We start from the raw sequence: 23,186 nt of genomic DNA on the forward strand, positions 1-23,186 counted from the left end.
TGTGGTATGGAGTGTGACACAGTGTGCGACATGGTGTGTGTGACACAGTGTGCGGTATGCAGTGTGTGACCCAATGTGCACCGCACACTGCACACCGCGCCACCCACTGTGTCACTGCATCACACACTTCGCTGCACACTGCATCACACTGCACACAACACACTGCGTCACACTCCATACTGCGTACTGTGTACCTCATTGCATATCACACTGCATATCGTGCACTGCACACTGCACCACTGCATCACACATGCTGCATCACACACTGCATACTGCACACTGTGCACCTCGCTGCATATTACACACTGCACACCACACACTGCATATTAGGCATGGCATGCCACACACTACATCACACACCTCCTATTACACTGCCTCACACACTGCATCACCGCATCACACACTGGGTCACACACCACACTACTCTGCATCATACACTGCAGACCATGCACAGCACACCACACACTGCATCAAACCCACTGCACTAAACTGCATCACACTGCACATTGCACACTGCATATTGCATGCTGCATCACTGCATAATTCACTGCACACCACACACTGCATCACACTCTGCATCACACTGTATACCACACACCACATGCCACGCACTGCATATTACACACTGCACACCACACACTGCAGCACACACCACATATTACACACTGCATATTACACACGGCACACCACATACTGCATCATGCAAGCATCTTTAACCACTGAGAAATATCCCCAGTTAAATACACTTTTTTATATGATTTTAAGATATTTGACCATAAAATAAGTTGCTGGATGAAGCATAGCCCCACCCCATGTTCAACGAGCCTCCTGGTACACAGACAGGCTTGGTAATACAGGAAGCTGTTGGTTTCATTTAGGAAAATGTAAGTCAAAACAATGCACAAGTGCATCAGGAAACTATATACTGTGACTTAGAATTGTGTCAGTTAAGATTCCTGCCACATAAGAGCAAAATTTCCTCAGGCAGATATTTAATCGTTTCAAACTCCACATTCCCATCTGATAACTGGAGCATTCAGAGGCTCATTCACAGCATTGCTGGGAAAAATGAAATACCATGAACAACACACACAGCTCCTCACCCATGCCCGTACCTGGGCTAGTTGGCCACCAAAAAGTAGCACAAACTGGACGGCTTAGACAGCGAGTCTGACCTAAGAGTCTCCACGGCCGGAAGTCTGCGCTCACGGAGCTGCCACTGTTGTTTCTTTCTGGGAGACCTGGGCTTCTCGATGGCTTCTTAATTTTGATTTCATGTTCCCTCACATACATCTCTGTGTTCAAATTTCCTTTCTGTAAGGACACGTGTGGCTCACTGCTTCCACTATGAGTTCATCATAATTAGCCACATTTGCAAAAGCTCTATTTCCAAATGAGGTCACATCTGCAGGTCTGTGAGGCAAAGACTTCAACAGACAAATTCTCTGCGGAGACAGGATTGACCTTCTAATACTACTCCGAGGTCATGCTTCCTATAGATTTTGTTTGATCCTATTTACTGGAGAGAGCCCTACTTCTTCCATATATAACACAGAGTTATAGTCAAGTGATTCATAAATAAAGAAATTCATTCTTTTCTGTATCTCACACTACCTTGAAAGTTCCATCAGGCAGCAGCCTAACAAAACTGGCTTGTCCCTTGCCTGTCTTGCATATGGTCCTGTTTTAATGCACGCAGAGCAAAGCCTGGTATGGAATAGATAATAAATATGTGTGAAACAAATGACAAACTGTCTGTCATCACATAAGTGCTCATTAAATGATAGATCTTAAAGGAGTTTAATTTATCCAAATTGATAGTCCCTAACTACATGTGAAAAAAAAAACCCTAAAATTTTATATTTTATACTTATTTATTTGAGAGAGAAGAGAGGAGAGAGAGAGAGATGAGAAAATGGGTGGCTAGGGCCTCTAGCCACTGCAAATGAACTTAACTGTGGAGCCATCTCTCCAACTCCCAAATCCAAGCTAATAAAAGAATATAAATTGTGGACTGAAACATGTTAATTTTACTTACGAGAGAGAGAGAGAGAGAAAGAGAGAGAGAGAGAGAATGGGTGAGCAAGGTCCTTCAGCCACTGTAAATGAAATCTGGATGCAGGCACCCCCTTGTGCCTCTGGCTTACATAGGATCGAACCTGGGTCCTTTGGCTTTGCAGGCAAATGCCTTAGCCACTAAGCCATCTCTCAGCCCAAGAATATAAATTGAAATGGCATCTAATGACCATAGAATTGGACAGTCAAGGACTAGACGATTTTGGCTCTTGCAGAAAGATCTACTGGGCACCGCTGAACATGCTGAGAATCCTGCGCCTCACCCTGCATTTTTGTCTCTGACGTCAATGAAAGTCTCACCTTGTGTTTTGTTCTGTTCTGTTTCCCTTTTTCATACAAGAGGAAAGAGAGAGAAGAGAAAGAGAGAGAATGGGCTCAGTGGGGCCTCTAGTGGCTGTACACGAACTCCAGATGCATGCACCGTTTTGTGCATGTGCTGTACATGGGTACTGGGGAATCAGCCCCAGGTCACTAAGATGTGCAGGCAAGTGCCTTAGCCATGAGCCATCTCTCCAGCTCAAATATGTGTGCGTTGATGGAAGTAAATGTGCTTAAAGACAGAAACTAGAAAAGGACCCATGAGACTGTTAAAAAAAAAAAAGCGTTTGAGAGATGGGATATGGTTTGGGATGACATTTGAACGCATCAGATATTAAATTGGAAGGGGGGGGCGGATACTGGGGATGAAAGGGCACAGCGAGGAAGAGGGGTTAGGGAGATGGAAGTAAATGGACCCAGGGGAGAATCAGCCAAAGAGAAGCATGTATTACAATGCCGTAAGGACACTTGTACTTTGTAAGCGCATTTGCAAAGAAGAGAAAGGTGGGGGAGGGGGGCGAGGGGGGAGGGCAGCGCCAGGAGAAGCATTGCGCTGGGACAGGGAATTGAGCAGTCTCTTGCTTGCGGATACTATGTGGATGCAGATGCAGGTGAGGGTACCAGGAGCCAGCAGCCGTGAGCATGAGAGAACGTGCCTGGATTTTCACCTTAAACTGCATCTCCTATCTTAAGGTGTAAACAGTGTTGTGGTGTTTTTATGTTCAAAAAGTAACCAAAGGTGCTCGTTCTCTCCCTCCCTCTCTCTCTCTCTCTTGATGGTGAAAACCAAATCATTATGATTAATAATTTCAACTTTATGAAAGCCCACATGGCTTCATATAAAAAAATTAATGCTTCCAAGAAATAGAGCACACTCAAAAAATATTGCCAAACCCTGAACCATATTTCAAATGACTGATTCACGAATATCACCTGCCAAATAAAAATGTAGCGATGGAGCCGTGGTGGTGCACGCCTTGAATCCCAGCACTCGGGAGGCTGAGGTAGGTGGATCATTGCCACCCTGAGACTACATAGTGAACTCCAGGTCAGCCTGGGCTAGAGTGAAACCCTACCTCCAAACAACAACTACAACAACAAAAACAAAAAGCAAAAAAAAAAAAAAAAAAAAAAGTGTATGGACAGTATAATTAATGTGGACTATAATTAGAAAGCAATATCATTTTGCTTACATAAAATGTGGTGTTTATATAAGAACCAAAAGTAAAATACTTATAGCCATTGCGACAGTTAATTGTGACTGACAGCCTGTTTGGATTAAGAAATGCCTATGGCCTTAGTGAAATATTCCCAGACAGGAACAATAGCTGGGGAAAATCTGCCCTGGGGGTAAGCCACGTGGTGAGGATTGAATAAAAAAGGAAGAGAAAAAGGAAAAGGGAAAAGCTGGTGACTTGGGCACCAACGTGCACCTCTGCTTCTCATTCTGCCTGGGTTTAAGAAATTCCCCACAGCCACGAGCCACCATGCCATCACGCCTTCCCTACCATAAGGGACTGGAACCTCTTTCTTCCTCCAGACACTTCTTGTCAGCCACATACTCACAGTAGTAAAGCAGAGAATACGCCCCTGTTTTGGATGAAGTTGATAAAACCTTAGAATTCAGTGTCGCTACAGAATCTTCTGCTCTGGTCATCTTACACGTGATTTGAATGGCAGTGAATTATCAATGTCACCTGCTTAATGGCTTTTCTAAGAATAATAGATCATCCCAGAATATTCATTGTTGGCCAGCCGTCTGCGTCCTCAGTCTCAACGTCACCATCTAGCTGAAACTGACATGTAATTGATGGCTTAGCATGAGCTAAGGCCTTTTATGGCATAGGACACAAAACACCAGTGGAAAGGGGACGTTGCGAACTGATACAGAGCTAAACCCTTTCTGCTTGGATGTGGTGGTGTGGACTGAGTGGAAGGATAAAAAAAAATTGTGCACACAAAATACACTGCGTTTCAGAAGAAATGGCACTTGGAGACCGTGGAACTAACTGGAAAAGGCAAGGTAGGAGCTTATTGACCAGGAAGCATCCTGGAGATCTGGTCCAAGTACTTCATTAGAAGAACCACAGGAAGCAATGGAGGCGTAGTACACAATTTCAGGGGTGAAGTGTCTGTTCGTTACTCCACTCTGGTGTTTTACCCCGCTGCTCATTAAAGTTATTACCTTAATTCATTTAATCAAAATATTGACTCTATTCTCATGCTGCAGATAACTTGTGACATGATTTGGATCTTAACATGTTTTCTTCTTTTAAACCGTGGAAAGCTAAACAAAAATAATTCTCATATTTTCACCATTCAAGTGTTGGTGATTTCTATAGTGCCTTTATTTTAGCTTACCACTTTTATGCAGAAGTTTTATTTACATTTTTCTTTTAATTTTGGAAAATACGAGCTTGTAGTTAGTTCAATCGAAATTGTGCAATAGAATCTCCAAGTGAAAAAGTCACGCATTTGTTCTATAAATCTACCAGTGTTAAATAAGAAACAACTCAATACAATTTTGAGCTTTGTTGGGATAAATTTGAAAGAGATGGTATATACATTGAAGATGTACAACTTGACATGAATTTGTCAGGGAGAGAGAGAGAGAGAGAGAGAGATAACAAATCACTGGTACCCTTTGATTTGAACTATGTCTTTCACTGACATTGATTTAAATGTTTGAAGTACAAGAAATTCAACTCCTTCACTATTTCAGTGCTGTTACCTTATGGATTCCAAAATAAATCCCTAAAAATATAATTCCTAACAGATCCTCTAATGGACAGCAATTGTTAATTTGGAGTGACCAGAGGAGACCATGAATACTATTGTAATCTACTGATTTTTGAAAGACATTATTCTCACAAAAAAGAGGCCCTTAGGTTTTCTAACTAACACATAAATAAACCTTCATCAATTCTGACTGTTATATTCAAATTTCTAAGAGTTAACATGTGAACAACTTTGAAGCTGTTATTTTTATTTGTCTTAGCATTTAAATATATTGAATATATAAATTTAAATATATATTAGATATCAATAATTGGATATTTCTGACTTTTTACATTTAATATTCTTCCCATTGCTTATGTTTAGTGATGAGAAGAAACTTGACAAATGCATGTTCAGACAGCAGCTACTTTGACTGCTTTTAAAAGTTTATGTAAGACAACGAAGGTTATAGCATTAAGCTGTTGAGATGTCTTTGGCTGTTATGTCTTCTGTTGCTAAGTAAAAAAGTATGCCATAAATTTAGCAACTTAGGGGCTGGAGAGATGGCTTAGCAGTTATGGCACTTGCCTGCAAAGCCAAAGGACCCAGGTTCGATTCCCCAGTACCCATTTAAAATCAGATGCACAAAGTGGCACATGATTCTGCAGTTCTTTTGCAGTGACTAGAGGCCCTGGTGTACCCATCCTCTCTCTCTCTTTATCTGTCTCTTACTCTTGCAAATAAATAAATGAAATATTTTTTAGAAAATTAGCAATTTAAAACACCCCCATTAATCTCAGTTTTGAAGATCAGAATTAGGTGTGACCAAGTTGGTTTGGTTGCTCACTCTCAAACTCAATGTAGAGGCTGAGGTGTGGGCCAGGTAAACTCTGACATGAGCTCAGAACCCTCTGTCAAGCTGACTTTTGCCATTGAGGGAATCCATAGTCATGCAATTATAGGTGGAAGTTTTCTGTTTCTTTATGAGCTGCTGCCCACACACCCTCTGCCTTCTTAAAGGCTATGGTCAGGTTTTCCTTCATTTGGATTACAGGTGTGTGCCACCATGCCTGGCTCAGCCTTGTCCTTTCTCAGAATCCCTCCTCTATGTCCAGTCAGAGAAAACCCTCTGCTATTACAAGAACATTAGGTTAAACCTGACCCAAAAATGTTCCAATGAAGGAACTGAGTCATAACCTTAATTATATCTGTAAGTCTCCTTCTTCTCATGTAATAATATACTTACTCATTGATACTCAGGCCAAAGGCAATAGGGAACATCTCAGTATTCTGTATCAGCTGTTCAATTCTGCTCAATAAATTTAAGAAATGGGAAGAATATCAGAAAGGAGAAAAGAGGCTTGAGAGATGGCTTAGTGGTTAAAGCGTTTGCCTGAAAAGCCAAAGGACCCAGGTTCGACTCCCCAGGACCCACATAAGCCAGATGCACAAGGAGGCACATGCAGCTGGAGTTTGTTTGCAGTGGCTGGAGGCCCTGCCATGCCCATTCTCTCTCTCTCTCTCTCTCTCTCAAATAAATAAATATAAATAAAATCTTTTAAAAATGAGAAAGGATCAGAATGGGTAATCACTACATATTTATACTAAGACAAATAAACAATAGTAGCCACACATCTCCGTCACATGTTGATGTTTCAGAAATTGAAATACAGCTATCAGAATGGTAGCACATAGAAATGAGGTTACAAGAAATTCAAAGGATGTTGCGAGTTTTACCACTTGATTCATGAAGAATCACCAGGAAAAATGTAGGAAAACATGCAATTGAAAAGGTAAAAGAGGGTTGGACAGATGGCTCAATGGTTAAAGGCACTTGCTTGAAAAGCCCCATGGCCTGGGTTGGATTATTATTAGATTATTATTATTATTATTATCTGTAAAACTAGATGTTCAAAGGGTTACGTGAGTCTGGAGTTTATATGCAGCAGCAAGAGGCCCTTGAGTCCATCCTCTTTCTGTGTGCCTTTTTCTCTCTGTCTGTCTTTATCTCTCACATAAATAAATGAATGAATAAAAAAAGAAATAAAACATTTTTTTTAAAAAAAAGGTAAAAGAAGGATTTGGTAAACAATAAACCAGCTCTTCTCTGAACTGTTACAATGCTGGATTGGAAAGGAGAGGTCATATAACTCCGGCAAGTGTGAGTCTGCTTGAATATTTAAGTTTGTTGCATGTCACAGCTGTGTGTGTGCACGTGTGTGTGTGTGTGTGTGTGTGTGTGTGTGTGTGCGCGCGCACGCTGTAGTGCATCAGTGGTATATCAGTGGCCTCCTCCTTCTCTGGCTCTATAACCTCATAGCATCTCATTACATCTTCATCTTTTCAGGTAGCTTAAGGGGGTATGAAATGAAAAGTAAGGGACTGGGGTGGGGGGCCACAAATATTAAATAAAACTTTTTATTTAGTAGTCGGGCTTGGTGGCACATGCCTTTAATCCCAGCACTTGGGAGGCAGAGAGGTAGGAGGATCACCATGAGTTCAAGGCCACCCTGAGACTACAGAGTGAATTCCAGGTCATCCTGGGCTAGAGTGAGACCCTACCTCGAAAAACCAAAACAACAAGAAAAGACTTTTTATTTAAATTTGAACATGTACACAAAAGAGAAAGAAGCATCATGAGCAACGTGACACGGTCAAATATGCATGGACAAAGACCAAAAGGAAGAGGGTCTCCTGAGATTAAGAGCAAAGTTCTGAAGGGTAGAAAGGTAAAAGAAGGCTATGAACCTAATTATTTAATTTCAAAAAGCGGTGTTATTGCTCCAAGATATATTAAAGGAAAGAACATGAGGGATGATCTTACATGGAAGATATTAACCTTTTTCCTGTTGGGTAGTTTCTGTACTGTCATTACTATAGGAAAGGTATATATGTATATAAATACATATATGCATATGTATCTCCATAGATATGTATGAATACAAATGTATTCTATTAAGCAGGAAGAAATGGTAAGGAAACTAGAGCATGACCTATATATGATTGATAAAGATCAAACTTAGAAGTGCTAGCTAGTTTTAGCATCATTGTCATATTGACTTCTTTTCATTTTTTAATTTATTGATTTTAATTTATTTTAATTTACTTATATGCGGGAGAGAGAGAGAGAGAATAAAGAGGAGAATGGCCTCTAGCCACTGCAAACAAACTCCAGACGCATGCGCTCCTTCGTGCATCTGGCTTATATGGGTAGTGGGGAATCAAACCCAGGCCCTCAGGCCTTGCAAGCAAGCACCTAAACCACTGACCTACTTCTCTAGCCCTCATAATATTTTCTATTAACTGTCAAGTGGAAAGGAGTTGTGAACTTATTGACATGAAAATTGTATTAACATATTTGAATAACAATTCTGCTAAAACATTGAATTCTTTTTAAAAAAGTGAATTGCATTATTCATAAAACTGCAGTTCATGTGACTAATCTTTTTTTTAAATTTTCTTCTTCTTATATTCTAACACTTTGGAAGGGACAGAGAAAGCAACTGATATTCAGGCTTATAAAAGTTTAGTGGTTTTTTATGAAAAAGCACAAGCTAAGTTCAGAGTGTACTAGAAAGTTTAAGCGGTAAGAAGATAATGGCTTCAGTCAGAGAGAGGGAATTGTGATGGTTTAAAGTGTCCAAGTCGAAGGCGGATCTATGGAGTGACAGGAATTCTGGAGCACAGTTGGAGGTGACCAAGTCCTTGGCTTTGCAAAATGAAGAGAAAGGGAACCTTGAGGAATCTGTCACCACAATTTAGGTTGTTTCTGACAGCAGCAATCCAAGCTTTGTCAGGAAGAAAATGCAGCCCATGGGAAGATGGGGTTACGTAGAATTGGGCACAAAAGATATTCAAACTATTCCATCTTCACAGACAAGGCAGCTGGACAACATGGTACAGGATGCTAACTGATAAGACCTCACAGAAAACTTGGTAGCAGAATGCTAAATCGTGGTGTGAACAAGGATATTCAATATTTTAAAAACATTACTTTAGTATTTTAACATTTATGAACTGAGGGTGAGTCATACAATTGGAGGTGCTTAGTTAATAAGGTAGGGTTCATCCCCCCCGCCCATGTCGGCTAAGAAATTGATGATGTGCCTCATGACCAGCGACATCTTCATGTCAATGGAATATTGAAAGTGCAAGTCCAGGGAACTTGTCATCTTGAAGAGCACTCACAGAGACGGAATCGGGAGTGGGACAGGTAGACAGAAGAGAACTGCTGCTTACTGGGGACTTAGATAGATTTAGAACCACCCCAGAGAACCAGTCAGGAGTTTGGGGCAATGGTGCCCTGGCAATTCCCAGTACGCGGCTGGTACGCAGATGTGCCGTTGACTGTGAGCAGGTTGGTGACTCAGCTGTGACTAATGACTCAGGGCATTTCAAAGTGGGTGTGGAGGTCGTAGTTGGCATGGTTACGGTCAGCCTGGCTTCCTTGAGATTCAGCGCTGGAGAGGCAAGGGTTGAAGGGACTTCTGTCTTCTAGTTTGGGTGATTGGGGTACAAAATAAGAAGAAAGAGAGAAATCAGCATGGACCCAAAACAAAAGAAAGGCCACTATGATGATGGTGAAAACGCAGGTCGCCAGTATCTTAGACTTGAGACCTGAACTTGGGTGGAGAGGATCTACACAGTGCCAGTGTACTTGGAAGTCTGGGGTCCTACATTGGGGCCACATTTGTTTTTTCTTTATTTTACTCATTTTCATTTTATTTATTTATTTTTGTAAAATTTATTTAGTTGAGAGCGACAGAGAGAGAGAGAGAGAGAGAGAGAGAGAGAGAGAGAGAGAGAGAGAGGGAGAGAATGGGAGTGCCAGGGCCTCCAGCCACTGCAAAAGAACTCCAGACGCGTGCGCCCTCTTGTGCATCTGGCTAATGTGGGTCCTGGGGAATCGAGCCTTGAACCGGGGTCCTTAGGCTTCACAGGCCAGCGCTTAACTGCTAAGCCATCTCTCCAGCCCACTTTCATTTTATTTTGAGACAGGATCTTACTCTGTAACCCAGGCTGGCCTTGATCCCATGATCTTCCTCAGGCTTCCTGTGCTGAGATTGTTGGCATGAGCCATCATTTGAGTGCCAGTTTTATTTTTATTTTGCTTGCAGTAATAACTCTGTTATGACTTTAATAGTACTGTAAAAATAAGACCTTCTAAATTTATCTTACATTGTTATTAACATTTACCAAAGTAGTATAATCCTGTAAAATTAGATTTTTTTTCTCATAACATGAATAAGCAAGCCTATATACTCATATACATACATAAATATGCATTTGCCTGTAAATTTCTATCTTTATAAACCCAGTGGAGTTGACGGAACTCTTTGCCAATTGATCTGAACTTAAACCTCAAATCTAGTGAACCACTTAACTTCAGCTTTAAATTTGGACAAATTTTATTTTATTTTTCAGCTTAAACCATTTTCTTTTTAAAAGAAGCAATATTTGTCACAATTCTTATAAATGTCAGATAAAATAACTGATATTAAGTAATGACTTCTAATATATGAAAGTTCTGAACTATAGTGTTAAGGTTTAAATCATTATTGTTCATTCCCAGAGTCTATAGTCCATTTCTTAGATTTCATTTACTTTTTGGGGCATTTAAAAATATTTTGCTAATTTATTTTCAGGGAGAGAGAGAAAATGGGTATATGGGTGTACCAGGGCCTCTAGCCTCTGCAAATGAACCCTAGATGCATGCACCACATTGTGTGTCTGGCTGTATGTGGGTACTGGGGAATTGAATCTAGGTAGTTAGGCATTGTAGGTCAGTGCATGAACTGCCGAGAAATCTTTCCGGACCCATAAAAAAAAATTATTGAGAACTTGGCTTCAACTATTTCCTAGCCTGATTTAGCAACATCTCCCTTTTCATGGATGACTGGCCAGGATGACAATCAGGAAACAGAGTCTTGAACCCCGAATACCAGGAATTATTGATAAATTAAAACCCAAGGTTAGAGCAGCATTATGACTACTTGTTTGTAACCATGACAGTCTGTGACTAGACTTCTTTGGAAAGAGGTGAGCTGTTTCACTGCAGGAAAAAAGAAGGGGGGTGGGGTGGCATTGGCCTCTCAAATTTAATCAACAAGATCTTACTAGGAATTTGGCCGGGGTTCCAAGCAACAGCCACTCATTGCTTCGATGCTTCTCGAGGAGGTAGCATCACTTATGGGCCAGCCGGGTTTGCCTTCTGAACAGATTCAAAGCCTTCATCCCTAAAGTTTTGCAGTTTAGAGGTAGAACTATGCATTTAAAGAGTTTTAAAGGTTCCATTAAGAACTGTAAATCTACAGGGTAGCTATTCAGTTACTCCAAATTAAAAGTCTGTCTACCAAACTCAAGTAGTAAATGGAAGCTCATATGTATTAAAGCAAGGAATGGAGACACCAAAATAAACATGTCTTAAATACTCAAAATGAAATGAAGTAGAATAAAACTTTCACCTGGATGAACTATAGAAACTTACAACTCAGAGATTCGGGGTCACCGTAGTGACAAGAGGAACCTAACTGGCTTTCTAGTTTGTGCATACCAAATGAAGGTGCTCAGTCCAAGAGACATGAAGGAGGGCTGGACAGATGGCTTAGTGGTTAAGGCACGTTTGCCTGTAAAGCCAAAGGATCCTGGTTTGACTCTCCAGCACCCATGTAAGCCAGAGACACAAGGGGGCACACGCATCTGGAATTCATCTGAAGTGACTGGAGGCCCTGGCATTCTCTTTCTCTCTTCCTATTTCTCTGTTAAATAAATAAACAAATGAATAAATAAATATTATATATATATATATATATGTATATATATATATATATATAATATTTTTTGAGGGCTGGAGAGATGGCTTAGCAGTTAAGCGCTTGCCTGTGAAGCCTAAGGACCCTGGTTGAAGGCTCAATTCCCCAGGACCCACATTAGTCAGATTCACAAGGGGGCGCACGTGTTTGGAGTTTGTTTGCAGTGGCTGGAAGCCCTGACATGCCCATTCTCTCTCCCTCTGCCTCTTTCTCTCTCTGTCTGTCACTCTCAAATAAAGAAAGAAAAATAAAATTTAAAAATATATTGTTTTAAAAAGAGTGGAAGCTGGGCGTGGTAGTGCATGTCTTTAATCCCAGCACTCAGGATGCAGATGTAGGAGGATGTGATGTTCTAGACCAGCTTGAGACTACACAGTGAATTCTAGATCAGCCTGGGCTAAAGTGAGACCCTACATCAAAAAACAAAAATAAAAGATTTTAAAACACAGAGAGAGAGTGGGAGAACCAAACAAGCAAAAACAAAAGTAGATTTAAAAAGAAATGTAATAATATTATGTTAGTTTCATTTATCTTTGAATAATAAACCACAAGATATCAAAAGACTTTGAGAACTCTTAATTTTTTTTAATGTTACTTTTTATTTTATTTGTAATCAGAGGGAGACAGAGAAAAGAAGAGAGAGAGAGAGAGTGCACCAGAGCCTCCTGTAAATGAAATCCAGAGGCATGCTCCACTTTCTGCATCTGACTTTATGTGGGTACTGGGGAATCAAACCCAGGTCCTTTGGCTTTGCAGGCAAACACCTTAATTACTGAGACATCTCTCCATCCCAGAAACTCAGGGCTGACTATTTGTTTAGCCATTTTTCTCTCTGTTCCCCCCCCCCAGGGTAAAAGTCTTACAACCCAAACCTTTTATTCCCCATCTTAAATGATTTGAGTCCATTTAAGCAAAACAATCAACAACTGGGTTCTGTGGTTTTCAATTTAAAAAGATTCATGTTTGGGGTTATCCGCACGTGATCCTGTTTCACTTGGACCTGCTCACTGGGAGAGTTTGTAGCTCACAGGTGATCTGGAGAGGGAGCGCAGTTAGGGTGATTGGACCCCTGAAAGTAAAAAGGCAAGAAAGTCTGAACTTTGATAGGAATCAAAGGTGATCTGCCTTCTTATCTGTCTCCTAGTTCCCTTGGCCTGTTTTTCCACAGACAGCCAGGACCCCTCCTGGGAGGGAGGTCTCTCATAGGATTTGAACACTGTGGTCGGTCAAGTTCGGCCCCTGGAACTTGTGTCAGGGCTAGCCTCTTCCTGAGACAGCCCCTAGTCCTAACCGACCACCTGACCCTCTGGTTCACTTAGGCCAGAAGACAAAAAGACAGTCCACTACAATAAGGTTAGAAGAATATATATATATATATATGGCTGGAGTGATGGCTTAGTGGTTAAGCGCTTGCCTGTGAAGCCTAAGGACCCTAGTTTGAAGCTCGATTCCCCAGGACCCACGTAAGCCAGATACACAAGGTGGCAAATGCATCTGGAGTTCATTTGCAGTGGCTGGAAGCCCTGGTGCGCCCTTTCTCTCTCTCTCTCTGTCTCCTTCTCTCTGTCACTCTCAAATGGATATGTTAAAAAAAAATACGCACACACACACATCTTATTTATAAATAACTTTGGAAGGGGAGGACAGGCCCTCTGACGACTTGGGAACTTCCACCAGTGGGTGAGATTTTCCTTTGGCTGGGCCTAGGCTAGCTTGGCCCCGGGGGTCCATCAGGGAGGCCCCCCAGCCCTTACTCTCCACATGGGCTCCTTTACCCATTCCAGCTCCCCACATGGCAGGAGCTCCTTGAACTTTCTTTTTTCCTCTCTTCTTTCCATGGTTTTTCCAGACCCTCCATGTGGGATCTCTAGCCACACGGGTGCCTCTCCTTGGCTCTGTACTTCCCTCGTATAAGAATTTAGTAATTATCCTTCTCATTTCTTTAAAACCAATTCTTTGATTAAACTTAGGGGAAACAAATAGGGTTTTGGTTCCAGAGGTTTTCCTGGGCCCTAAGCACCCTGTTACAACCCTAACGCATATCAAGAGAAATGAAGATCTTACTCTTTCTTCACCTTCCTTGAATTCATTGATCATGTCTACCTTAGTTACTGACCTTCCAGCCACACTCTAGATCCTGTTTTCTGACAAAACTGCCTCCATTCAGCGCTGGAACCAGAAGCTCATGCCCTCATACGCTACATCCGCCACACACACCCAATACAGTGTCATCTCCACGGGCGCCTCTCATGGCGTTCCCGATCCAGTGACCCGATAGTTCCCTGCCAAGCCTATGACCGTTGTTCTTTTGTAGTCACAGAGAAAACCTATAAAGCAGACTTCTTCTCCATGCACCTCTCCGCTAGGATCTCCAAAGGAAGTAAAAGGAGGAGGTTGGTGGCACTGCGATTCAGGGCCCTTTCGTCCCAAATGTCCCCATTGCCAGATTCTCCATTTGATTCTCTAGTTGTTTTTATATGCAGTTTTCCACCCAAAGCTCTTTCCATATCTGAGCTTCGCCTGCCTTTTCAGCTGCCTTTACCTGTCACTTCCCTCTGGGCACCAACCTTCCCCAGGTGCTTGGTCCTTTAGTCCTTCATCATTCCTATTTACACATCCTGAAAACACTACCCTCAGAAAACAAGGCAAAGTCAAACATAAAACGAATTTTCAGGCTATAGAGACGTCTTAGCGGTTAAGACAAGATTAAGGACTTTGCCTGCAAAGGCAAATGACCAGAGTTTGAGTCCCTAGTCAATACCCACATAAAGCCAGATGCATAAAGTAGTGCATGCATCTGGAGTTTGTTTGCAGTGGCTGGGGCCTCTGATGCACCCATTCTCTCTCTCTCCTCTCTCTCTCTGCTTACAAATAAATAAATAATACTTCCCCACTCACTGACCTTCCTTCCTCTCTGCTTATAGCCTTCTTTCCTCCTCTTCTCATTCAAAGGGTTTTCACTTTGACCCTGAAGTTTACATTTTCTCCTGACAAGACACAGGCAATTTTTGGTTTGAACCTACAGAAATTTTTATAGTCTTTCCTTCAATCTTGCAGGCATTTGAAGAGCAGAGACTACGCTTTATTGTTAAAAGGATCATTATTTTCATGACTCCCAGTGATCTGCTTCCAGTTTCTCAGTTCTTTTTTTTTTTTTTTTTCTAATTTACTTATGAAAGAGAGAGAGAGAGAGAAAGAATGGGCATGGCAGGTCTCTAGCTACTGCCAACAAACTCAAGATGCATGTACCACCATGTGCATCTGGCTTACATGGGACCTGGAGAATCAAACCTGGGTCCTTAGGCTTCACAGGAATGCTCCTTAACCGCTATGCCATCTCTCCGGTTTCTCAATTCTTTATCCTTGCTCCTTTATACATCTATGAAATGAGAGTGACTTTGTTCTCAGCCGTTTCCATTTCCATGCTGCATCTCAGGGGTGTTCACGTGTGGCCATACAAGTTAAAAAGTCAGCCACAAAGCCCAGGAAAAACACAACAGCCCTCTCCTTATGCTATTCCTTTTGAGTCTGAAATACTAAGGAGTGGGCTCAGGAACTGACACTTTTCAAGAACTTCCCCCATGGCCCTGATGTGCAGCCTGCTTTGAGAGACAAACCGATGTTGTTTGCAGTGCTGAGGGTGAAGACGGGTCTGGGCAATGGTGGGCAAGGGCTCTCTGCCATGGTGCCCTGTTCATATTCACGCAGCCGCCCCCACAGCAAACGAGATGGTTACTGGTCTGTCGTGCGAGTCATCTAAGCTCTACATTTGCATTCTAGCTACATCTATAAACAATTTCCATCGCAAGTGGAGAAGGAGATGAAAGACAAAAAGAAGGCTGTGTTAAGGAAAATTTAGAAAATATAGAAAAAGACTCCTCCTGAGAATGGAAGTATTTCCCATAAAAGAGAGAGAGAAAGATTGCTGGGTCAGGGGCTGGAACAAAAAAGTGGAAAAGCTCCAAGTGTCAGGGCAGGCATGCTTAGAAGTTCAAACCTGTAAGTAAAGAAACAGTGTGGGTGCTGGAAAGTTATGATTTTGGAGCTAGACCTCTGAAAAGTGGATAAGCTTAGCAGTGAGGGGCCAGGAGCAACTGTACCAAGGGAGTGGCTGAGAGGTTTAAGCACGTGTCTCATTAAAGGGATAATGATTCCTTCTGCCTCATTAGCATTTCTATCGGCCAAGTGAGTGCTTGACAGACTCCTAGGAGCATACCCATACTTAGAGCATGCACTAAACTGTGCTGCCCCATACATTATGCCTCTTTTCTTTTTAAATATTTTCTTTATTTATTTATTAGAGAGAGAAAGAGGGGAAAAGTGTGTGTGTGTGTGAGAGAGAGACAATGCCTGCACACGAACTCCAGACACACCCACCACCATGCCAACTTATGCATCTCGCTTACGTGGGTACTGGGCTGTTAGGCTTCGCAGGCAAGTTCCTTGCCCACTAAGACAACTCTCCAGCCCCATTATGTCTCTTTCCCATTGAGTACAGAAAATCTTACTCATTGTAGAATTTTTTTTTTTAAATCCTCTATGGTAAAATCAATATAATGAAATGGGAAGGGGCATTCTGAATTAATAACAACCAAATCAGAAGGAGATAATGGAGAGAGAGAGGTTTCAAGTGAGGGAGGTCAGCATTTCAGCACAAGCTTGGAGACACACAGAGAAGCCATTGCTTGGGGAAAAGCATTTCAGTGACATGAAAGAGCTAAAAATCCCAAAGCACCACAGACTGAGAAGTTCAAAGAACCAGAATGCACAGACTCACAGTTCAGGATTTAAAAAAAAATCCAAGGTCCTCAGGACACTTTTCCTCTGAGGTGGCTAAGTTGGACTCTCTGTAGGATTTTTCTAAATTTTACTTACTTATTTTTATTTGAGACAGAGCAAGAGAGAGAGAGTGTGTGGGAGAGAGCGGGGGGGGGGCAGACAAACGGAGAGAGAGAATGGGTGTGGCAGGACCTCTAGCCACTACAAATGAACTCCAGATGCATGTGTCACCTAGTGCATCTGGCTTACGTGGGACCTGGAGAATCACACCTGGGTCCTTAGGCTTCGCAGGCATGCACCTTAACTGCTAAGCCGTCTCTCCTGCCCTCACTCTAGCCTTGTAGGCCAGCTTATGGAAATTACTTCTCATAAGACTAGACTTTCAGGGATCATTTCTGTAGTTTGTTACTTTTCATGTAATACCAATAAATCTGCCATGAAACTTCCTCTGTGTATGTCTGTCCTTTCATGTGATACCTTAAAAAAATAAAAAAAAGATAAAAGAACATGTAAGTTTGGATAGTGGACAACCTAATTCCAATATGATATTATCTAATGATACCTGAACTGAATTTTTTAAAAAGTCACATTCATAGGTCCAAGTGGTTAGGACTTCAACATATGAATTGCATCCAGTGAGAAATCCAATCCAACCCCTATCAAGTGTGAATTAACGAAGTGCAGTTATGCTCTGTTTCTAGTCAGGGCATTACCATTGTCAGACATTCATATATATATATATATATATGAATATATATATACATATATATATACACACACACATATATACATATATTTATATATATGCACACATACATACATACATAAAATCTTTATCTCTCACTTAACACCCCTCTGCATTACGTAAGGCTGGCTAGGGTGTTTGCAGAACAGAAGTAAGTAAATTGCTTTTATTATATGGAGGTACCAAACTTGTTTGCCATTTGAGCTCTTCAAGGTAGGATATAAGGGGCAGGGAACCACAGTCATTGCAAATCTCTCTTTTCCTAGTTTATTCATAAGCAAAGGCTTGAAATCTACCTACCTACAATGAGCCTGTTCAGCACATTGGAAGTTATACATCTTAGTTATGATATCGATACCAAATAAGATTGATTGGAAACAAAGCAAACTGTTGTTTTTTTGTAAATATTATTATTATTATTATTTAATTATTTAACAGAGAAAGAGGAAGAGAAGGAGAGAAAGGGAATGGGCACACCAGGGCTTCCAGCCACTGCAAACGAACTCCAGATGCATGCACCCCTTTGGGCATCTGGATAACATGGGTCCTGGGGAATCGAACCTGGGTCCTTTGGCTTTGCAGGCAAAAACCTTAACCGCTAAGCCATCCCTCCAGCCAAAAACTGTTTTAAATTTTAAGAGAATATAGTGATTAAAGTACAATGTCTCTAGACTGGATAAAAAGCTCAGAGGTTAAAGTGCTTACCTACAAAACATAAGACTCAAGTTTGCTTCCCCAGTACCCACGTAAAGCCAGATGCACAAGTAGCTCATGCATCTGTTTGCAGTGGCTAGAGTGCCTGGCAAGTCCATTCTCTCTATAGCCTGGCATGGTGGCACATACCTTTAATCTCAGCACTTCGGAGGTAGAGGTAGGGGGATCACTGTGAATTTGAAGCCACACTGGGACTACATAGTGAATTCCAGGTCAGGCTGGGCTGGTTTGAGGCCCTACCTTGAAAACAAACAAAAAGGAAAAAAAAAGTACTGTCTTATAGACAAATATTTTCTATTCCACTTAAATCTTTTTTAAAATTTATTTTTATTTATTTATTTGAGAATGACAGACAGAGAGAGAAAGAGGCAGATAAAGAGAGAATGGGCATGTCGGGGCCTCCAACCACTGCAAACAAACTCCAGATGCATGCACCCCCTTGTGCATCTGGCTAACTAACGTGTGTCCCGGGGAATCGAGCCTCAAACTGGTATCCTCAAGGTTCATAGGCAAGCGCTTAACCACTAAGCCATCTCTCCAGCCTTCCACTAAAACCTTTAACACACCATTAAAGGCCCAAGTAATATATTGACCAATTAAAACCCTGATTATCTTAGTTGGAAATAAACACACACGCACACAATCACACATATTTGCACACATATACTTTCCTGCACTAATCATAGCTCTTAAAATGCCCAGAACAGTAACTGAAATAGAAACATGATTTCTCGAGGAGTAACTGTATACCAAACTCCACACAGGAAGGTGATGACATGCATGTTTGCCATTCCCATTTGAAACATTTGGTTTGCTCAATTTGAGGTTCACATTTTAGCATAAAACTTAGTGACAAGGGCCAGTGATAGAGTTCACCACTAAGGAGGATCCCTCACAGTACTGTGGGGAGCCGGGCACCGTCAAAGAAGCAGACCTGGAAATAGACTTTTATAGACAGCAGTTGTGCTTAAATCCAATAGGAACTTACCAGTTTGGAAAGTGGCTACGTTATATTTATAACAAAGCTATGATTTCTAATGGGTTGAGGAGTCATAAATCTGACCACATCGATACTTGGCTCATTTCCAAAATGCAAAGTGCTGAATTCCTCACAATTGAAAAAATGGGTTTGTATGGGAAGTGAAATAAGGACAAAATGGGCGAGAATCGGCTGTGCTCTTTAAATCATAATCTAGAACCCATTTTCAAGCACATTAGCAAGTTTGCAGACGTGTCTATTATTTGTTGGAAGTCAAAGGCATTGCCGCTTTGTTTACCTAATGGCTGTGGCTTGGGGTGCCATTGTCTAGGACCCTGCAGAGCTATTTTTTTTGTTTTGTTTTGGTTTTGGTTTTTCGAGGTAAGGTCTCACTCTGGTCCAGGCTGACCTGGCATTAACTCTATAATCTCAGGGTGGCCTTGAACTCATGGCGATCCTCCTACCTCTGCCTCCCAAGTGCTGGGATTAAAGGCGTGTACCACCACGCCCGACTGCTGAGCGATTTTGAAGGCTTCTATCATCACTTAGGAAATACATCAAAAACGACCAGATACCCTTGCATTTTGCCTCATGATCATTTAAGTAGCCAGCCGAGCATATGAACTCAGCTGCCTAAAAATGTTCAGCCTGTTAGACGTGTTTAAAATGAGCACATACTAAAGTCATGAGGCCAGGATGTCAGTTTTGAGGCTGGCCAGCTGTTTCTCCCAGTTCAAGATGGTCAGAAGCCAGCTGACATCCAAACAAATCAGATGGGCACTTTTGGTTATTCTTCTTATGTTGAATGTGCTGAGTTTATATGCCTATTGCAATATTCTGGATGCGTTGGAAGGTCAGAAACAACATTGTGGATTCTTTGCCAAAACTTTTCTTTAAGTGTTTCATGGTCATGTGCGTTTCATGGGGAATTTAATCCATGTGCCTTTGATTCATTTACACCAGACTCATCAAACTGTCATGGAGAGATATAGAATGTCCAAGATACATTAAGATTTCTGGGGCCATTTCAGGCTTTAAAAAGAAAATCCTGAAACAGTGGGTCATATTGTACCAGAACTGCTCAGAATTCAAGCTCACTGTGTGGATCACTTTCATTTTGTCTAATATAGCCTAGGAAACCTTCATGGTGATTCATAACTTCCACAATCAAAATGTTGGTCTAACCTATATGAATAAACTAATGAAATCCAGGTACTTTATTTTATTTTATGTATGAGGGGGAGAGAGAATGGGTGCAGCAGGGCATCTAGCCACTGCCAACAAACTGCAGACACATGTGCCACCTTGTGCATCCAGCTTAAATGGGTGCTGGAGAATCGAACCGGAGTCCTGTGGCTTCACGGGCAAGTAGCCTAACTGCTAAGCCATCACTCCAGCTTGGCATATAGACATTTAAAAAGGTCACATTTTCGGGCTGGAGCGATGGCTTAGCGGTTAAGCGCTTGCCTATGAAGCCTAAGGACCCCAGGTTTGAGGATCGATTCCCCAGGACCCGCGTTAGCCAGATGCACAACGGGGCGCACGCGTCTGGATTTCGTTTGCAGTGGCTGGAGGCCCTGGTGAGCCCATTCTCTCTCTTTCTCTATCTGCCTCTCTCTCTCTCTCTCTGTTGCTCTCAAATAAATAAATTTAAAAAATGAACAAAAAAAGTCACATTTTCAATAACTCTATCTGAGAATCATTACAGTGGCTTGAGGATCTGTGTATTTAAAGATAAGTCTCATATCCTCCCTCCGGGTCCACAATGGAATGCTGATGGGCCCAATATTGCTTTGCTCTTGGGCAGGCTATAACAGGTCCTGTGAGTTCAAGAGTGCGGTGGTCATGCCATGCCTGAACATCAACGTTACATAGCATTCCTCCCCTTGTCTGGCTCTCACTGCTTCTTCTTCCATATTGCTCCTGGACCTTTGAACTGCTAGGACCTACATACTCTGATGATTAATGCACCCGTTGGTCTATGAAGTCAACCCAAATTAAACCCAGTGAGTCACACCCACGCACAAGAAAGATCCACAGCAGCAACAAAACATATCAAAGTACAACAGGAACTAGATTTGGAAAAGATGGGGTTCAGCAGGAGGGGCATGGGAGAGTGGGTCAAGAAAAGGTAGCGGGAGGGGCTATGACGAAAATACATTAGGTAAATATAAAGATTGTCAGTCAATAAAAAAGTCATGTTTATCCACTAAAGGGAAACCATGAAGAATTAATCCTTGTGTGTTGTTTAATATTTGATGATCTTGAAAATTATTTCTAAGCACATAATGCCATATAATTATATAAGTGAACTTTATTATCTTTATATTAAATACTTTATTTGTTTGAAACAGAGAGAGACTGAGGGAGAGAGAGAGAGAGAAAGAATGGGCATGCCAGGGCCTCCTGCCACTGCAGACAAACTCCAGACCCATACACCAGTTTGTGCACATAGCTTTATGTGGGCACTGCGGAATCGAGCCTGGGCCATCAGGCTTTGCAAGCAAGTGCTTTAAAGAAAACAATGTAGCTGGGCGTGGTGGTGCATGCCTTTAATCCCAGTACTCTGGAGGTAGAGGTAGGAGGATCTCTGTGAGTTCAAGGTCATCCTGAGACTGCATAGTGAATTCCAGATCACCCTGAGCTAGAGTGAAGCCCTACCTTGAAAAACCAAAAAAAAAAAAAAAAAGAAAAAAGAAAAAGAAAACAATGTTTGTACCTTCATTGTTGTTTCTTGTATGTGGGGAAGTGGACTCAGCATACCCCCGGCACTTGTTGAATTCTCCCTCTCTTGTAAGAAGTCTTTCAGTTTGATTTTTTTAAAAAGACTTTTATTTATTTATTTGAGAGTGACAGAGAGAAAGAGGCAGATAGAGAGTAAGAGAGAGAATGGGTGTGCCAGGGCTTCCAGCCACTGCAAATGAACTCCAGACGCATGCGCCCCCTTGTGCATCTGGCTAACGTGGGTCCTGGGGAATCGAGCCTCGAACTGGGATCCTTAGGCTTCACAGGCAAGCGCTTAACCACTATGCCATCTCTCCAGTCCTCAGTTTGATTTTATTTAAGAACCTAGACAAAGCAAACATACAAGTCCATCGTAATATAAAGGCGGGCATGATTATAATTGGCATACAATCCAGTTCTAGTTTTTCTCCATAAAAATAAGAAGCTTAGTCCAGCATGATTCACTGTCTTCCTGATGATACAGATTTGCATTTAAAATGGCCTATTCCTGTGGGACTAATTTAAGTGGAGAGTGTTTTTTGCCCCGAACGTGTGCTCCATGGCCGGATTAGTTCCATCAGGGCAGGAAGTAAGAAATGATGGGATTGGAGAGGTGGCCTAACAGTTTAGGGGCTTGTCTGCAAAGCTTAGGGACCCACTTTTTAAATGTTTATTTATTTATTTGAAAGTGACAGAGAGAGAAAGAGGCAGAGAGAGAGAGAGAGTGAGAGAGAATGGGCATGTCAGGGCCTTCAGCCACTGCAAAGGAACTCCAGACGCATGTGCCCCTTGTGCATCTGACTAACGTGGGTCCTGAGGAATCGAGCTTCAAACCAGGGTCCTTCGGCTTCACAGGCAAGCGCTTAACCGCTAAGCCATCTCTCCAGCCCAGGGACCCACTTTTGATTCCTCACGACCCACATAAGCCAGGTGCACAAGATGGCACATGCATCTGGGGTTTGTGTGCAATGGCTAGAGAACCTGGCATGGCTAATTTTTCTTTCTTTTTTTTTTTCCCTATCTGCCTCACTCTCTCTCTCAAATAAATTAATAAAATATTAAAAACAAAGCAAAGGGTGAGCCAGGATTTATTTAAATGATGGAGCTTCCTGGGGATAAATTTAACTTGTATGAATGTGCAACAAAATTGGATGAAAACTGTTTTTCTCTGTAACTCTAACTAAATTATTCATATTTTTAATTGAGCAAAACATTAAGATAGCTGTGATTGTGTAGCATTACTGATGTGATTTGATGGCTGCCGAAATATAATTTAATTTTGCCACACAGATGCAGGATCAATTAATCTTGCAGATTTCTG

The 23,186-nt window shown here is 41.7% G+C and overlaps 1 protein-coding gene and 1 pseudogene across 3 annotated transcripts in view; both read left to right on the forward strand.

The window, feature by feature from the left end:
* Positions 1 to 23,186, forward strand: part of Pde4d (phosphodiesterase 4D) — a 1,345,132-nt gene that overhangs the window by 669,045 nt on the left and 652,901 nt on the right. The window lies entirely within an intron of this gene.
* Positions 17,074 to 17,155, forward strand: LOC123456317 (annotated as a pseudogene).

This window comes from Jaculus jaculus, chromosome 20 (genome assembly GCF_020740685.1).
Source record: "Jaculus jaculus isolate mJacJac1 chromosome 20, mJacJac1.mat.Y.cur, whole genome shotgun sequence".
NCBI lineage: Eukaryota > Metazoa > Chordata > Mammalia > Rodentia > Dipodidae > Jaculus > Jaculus jaculus.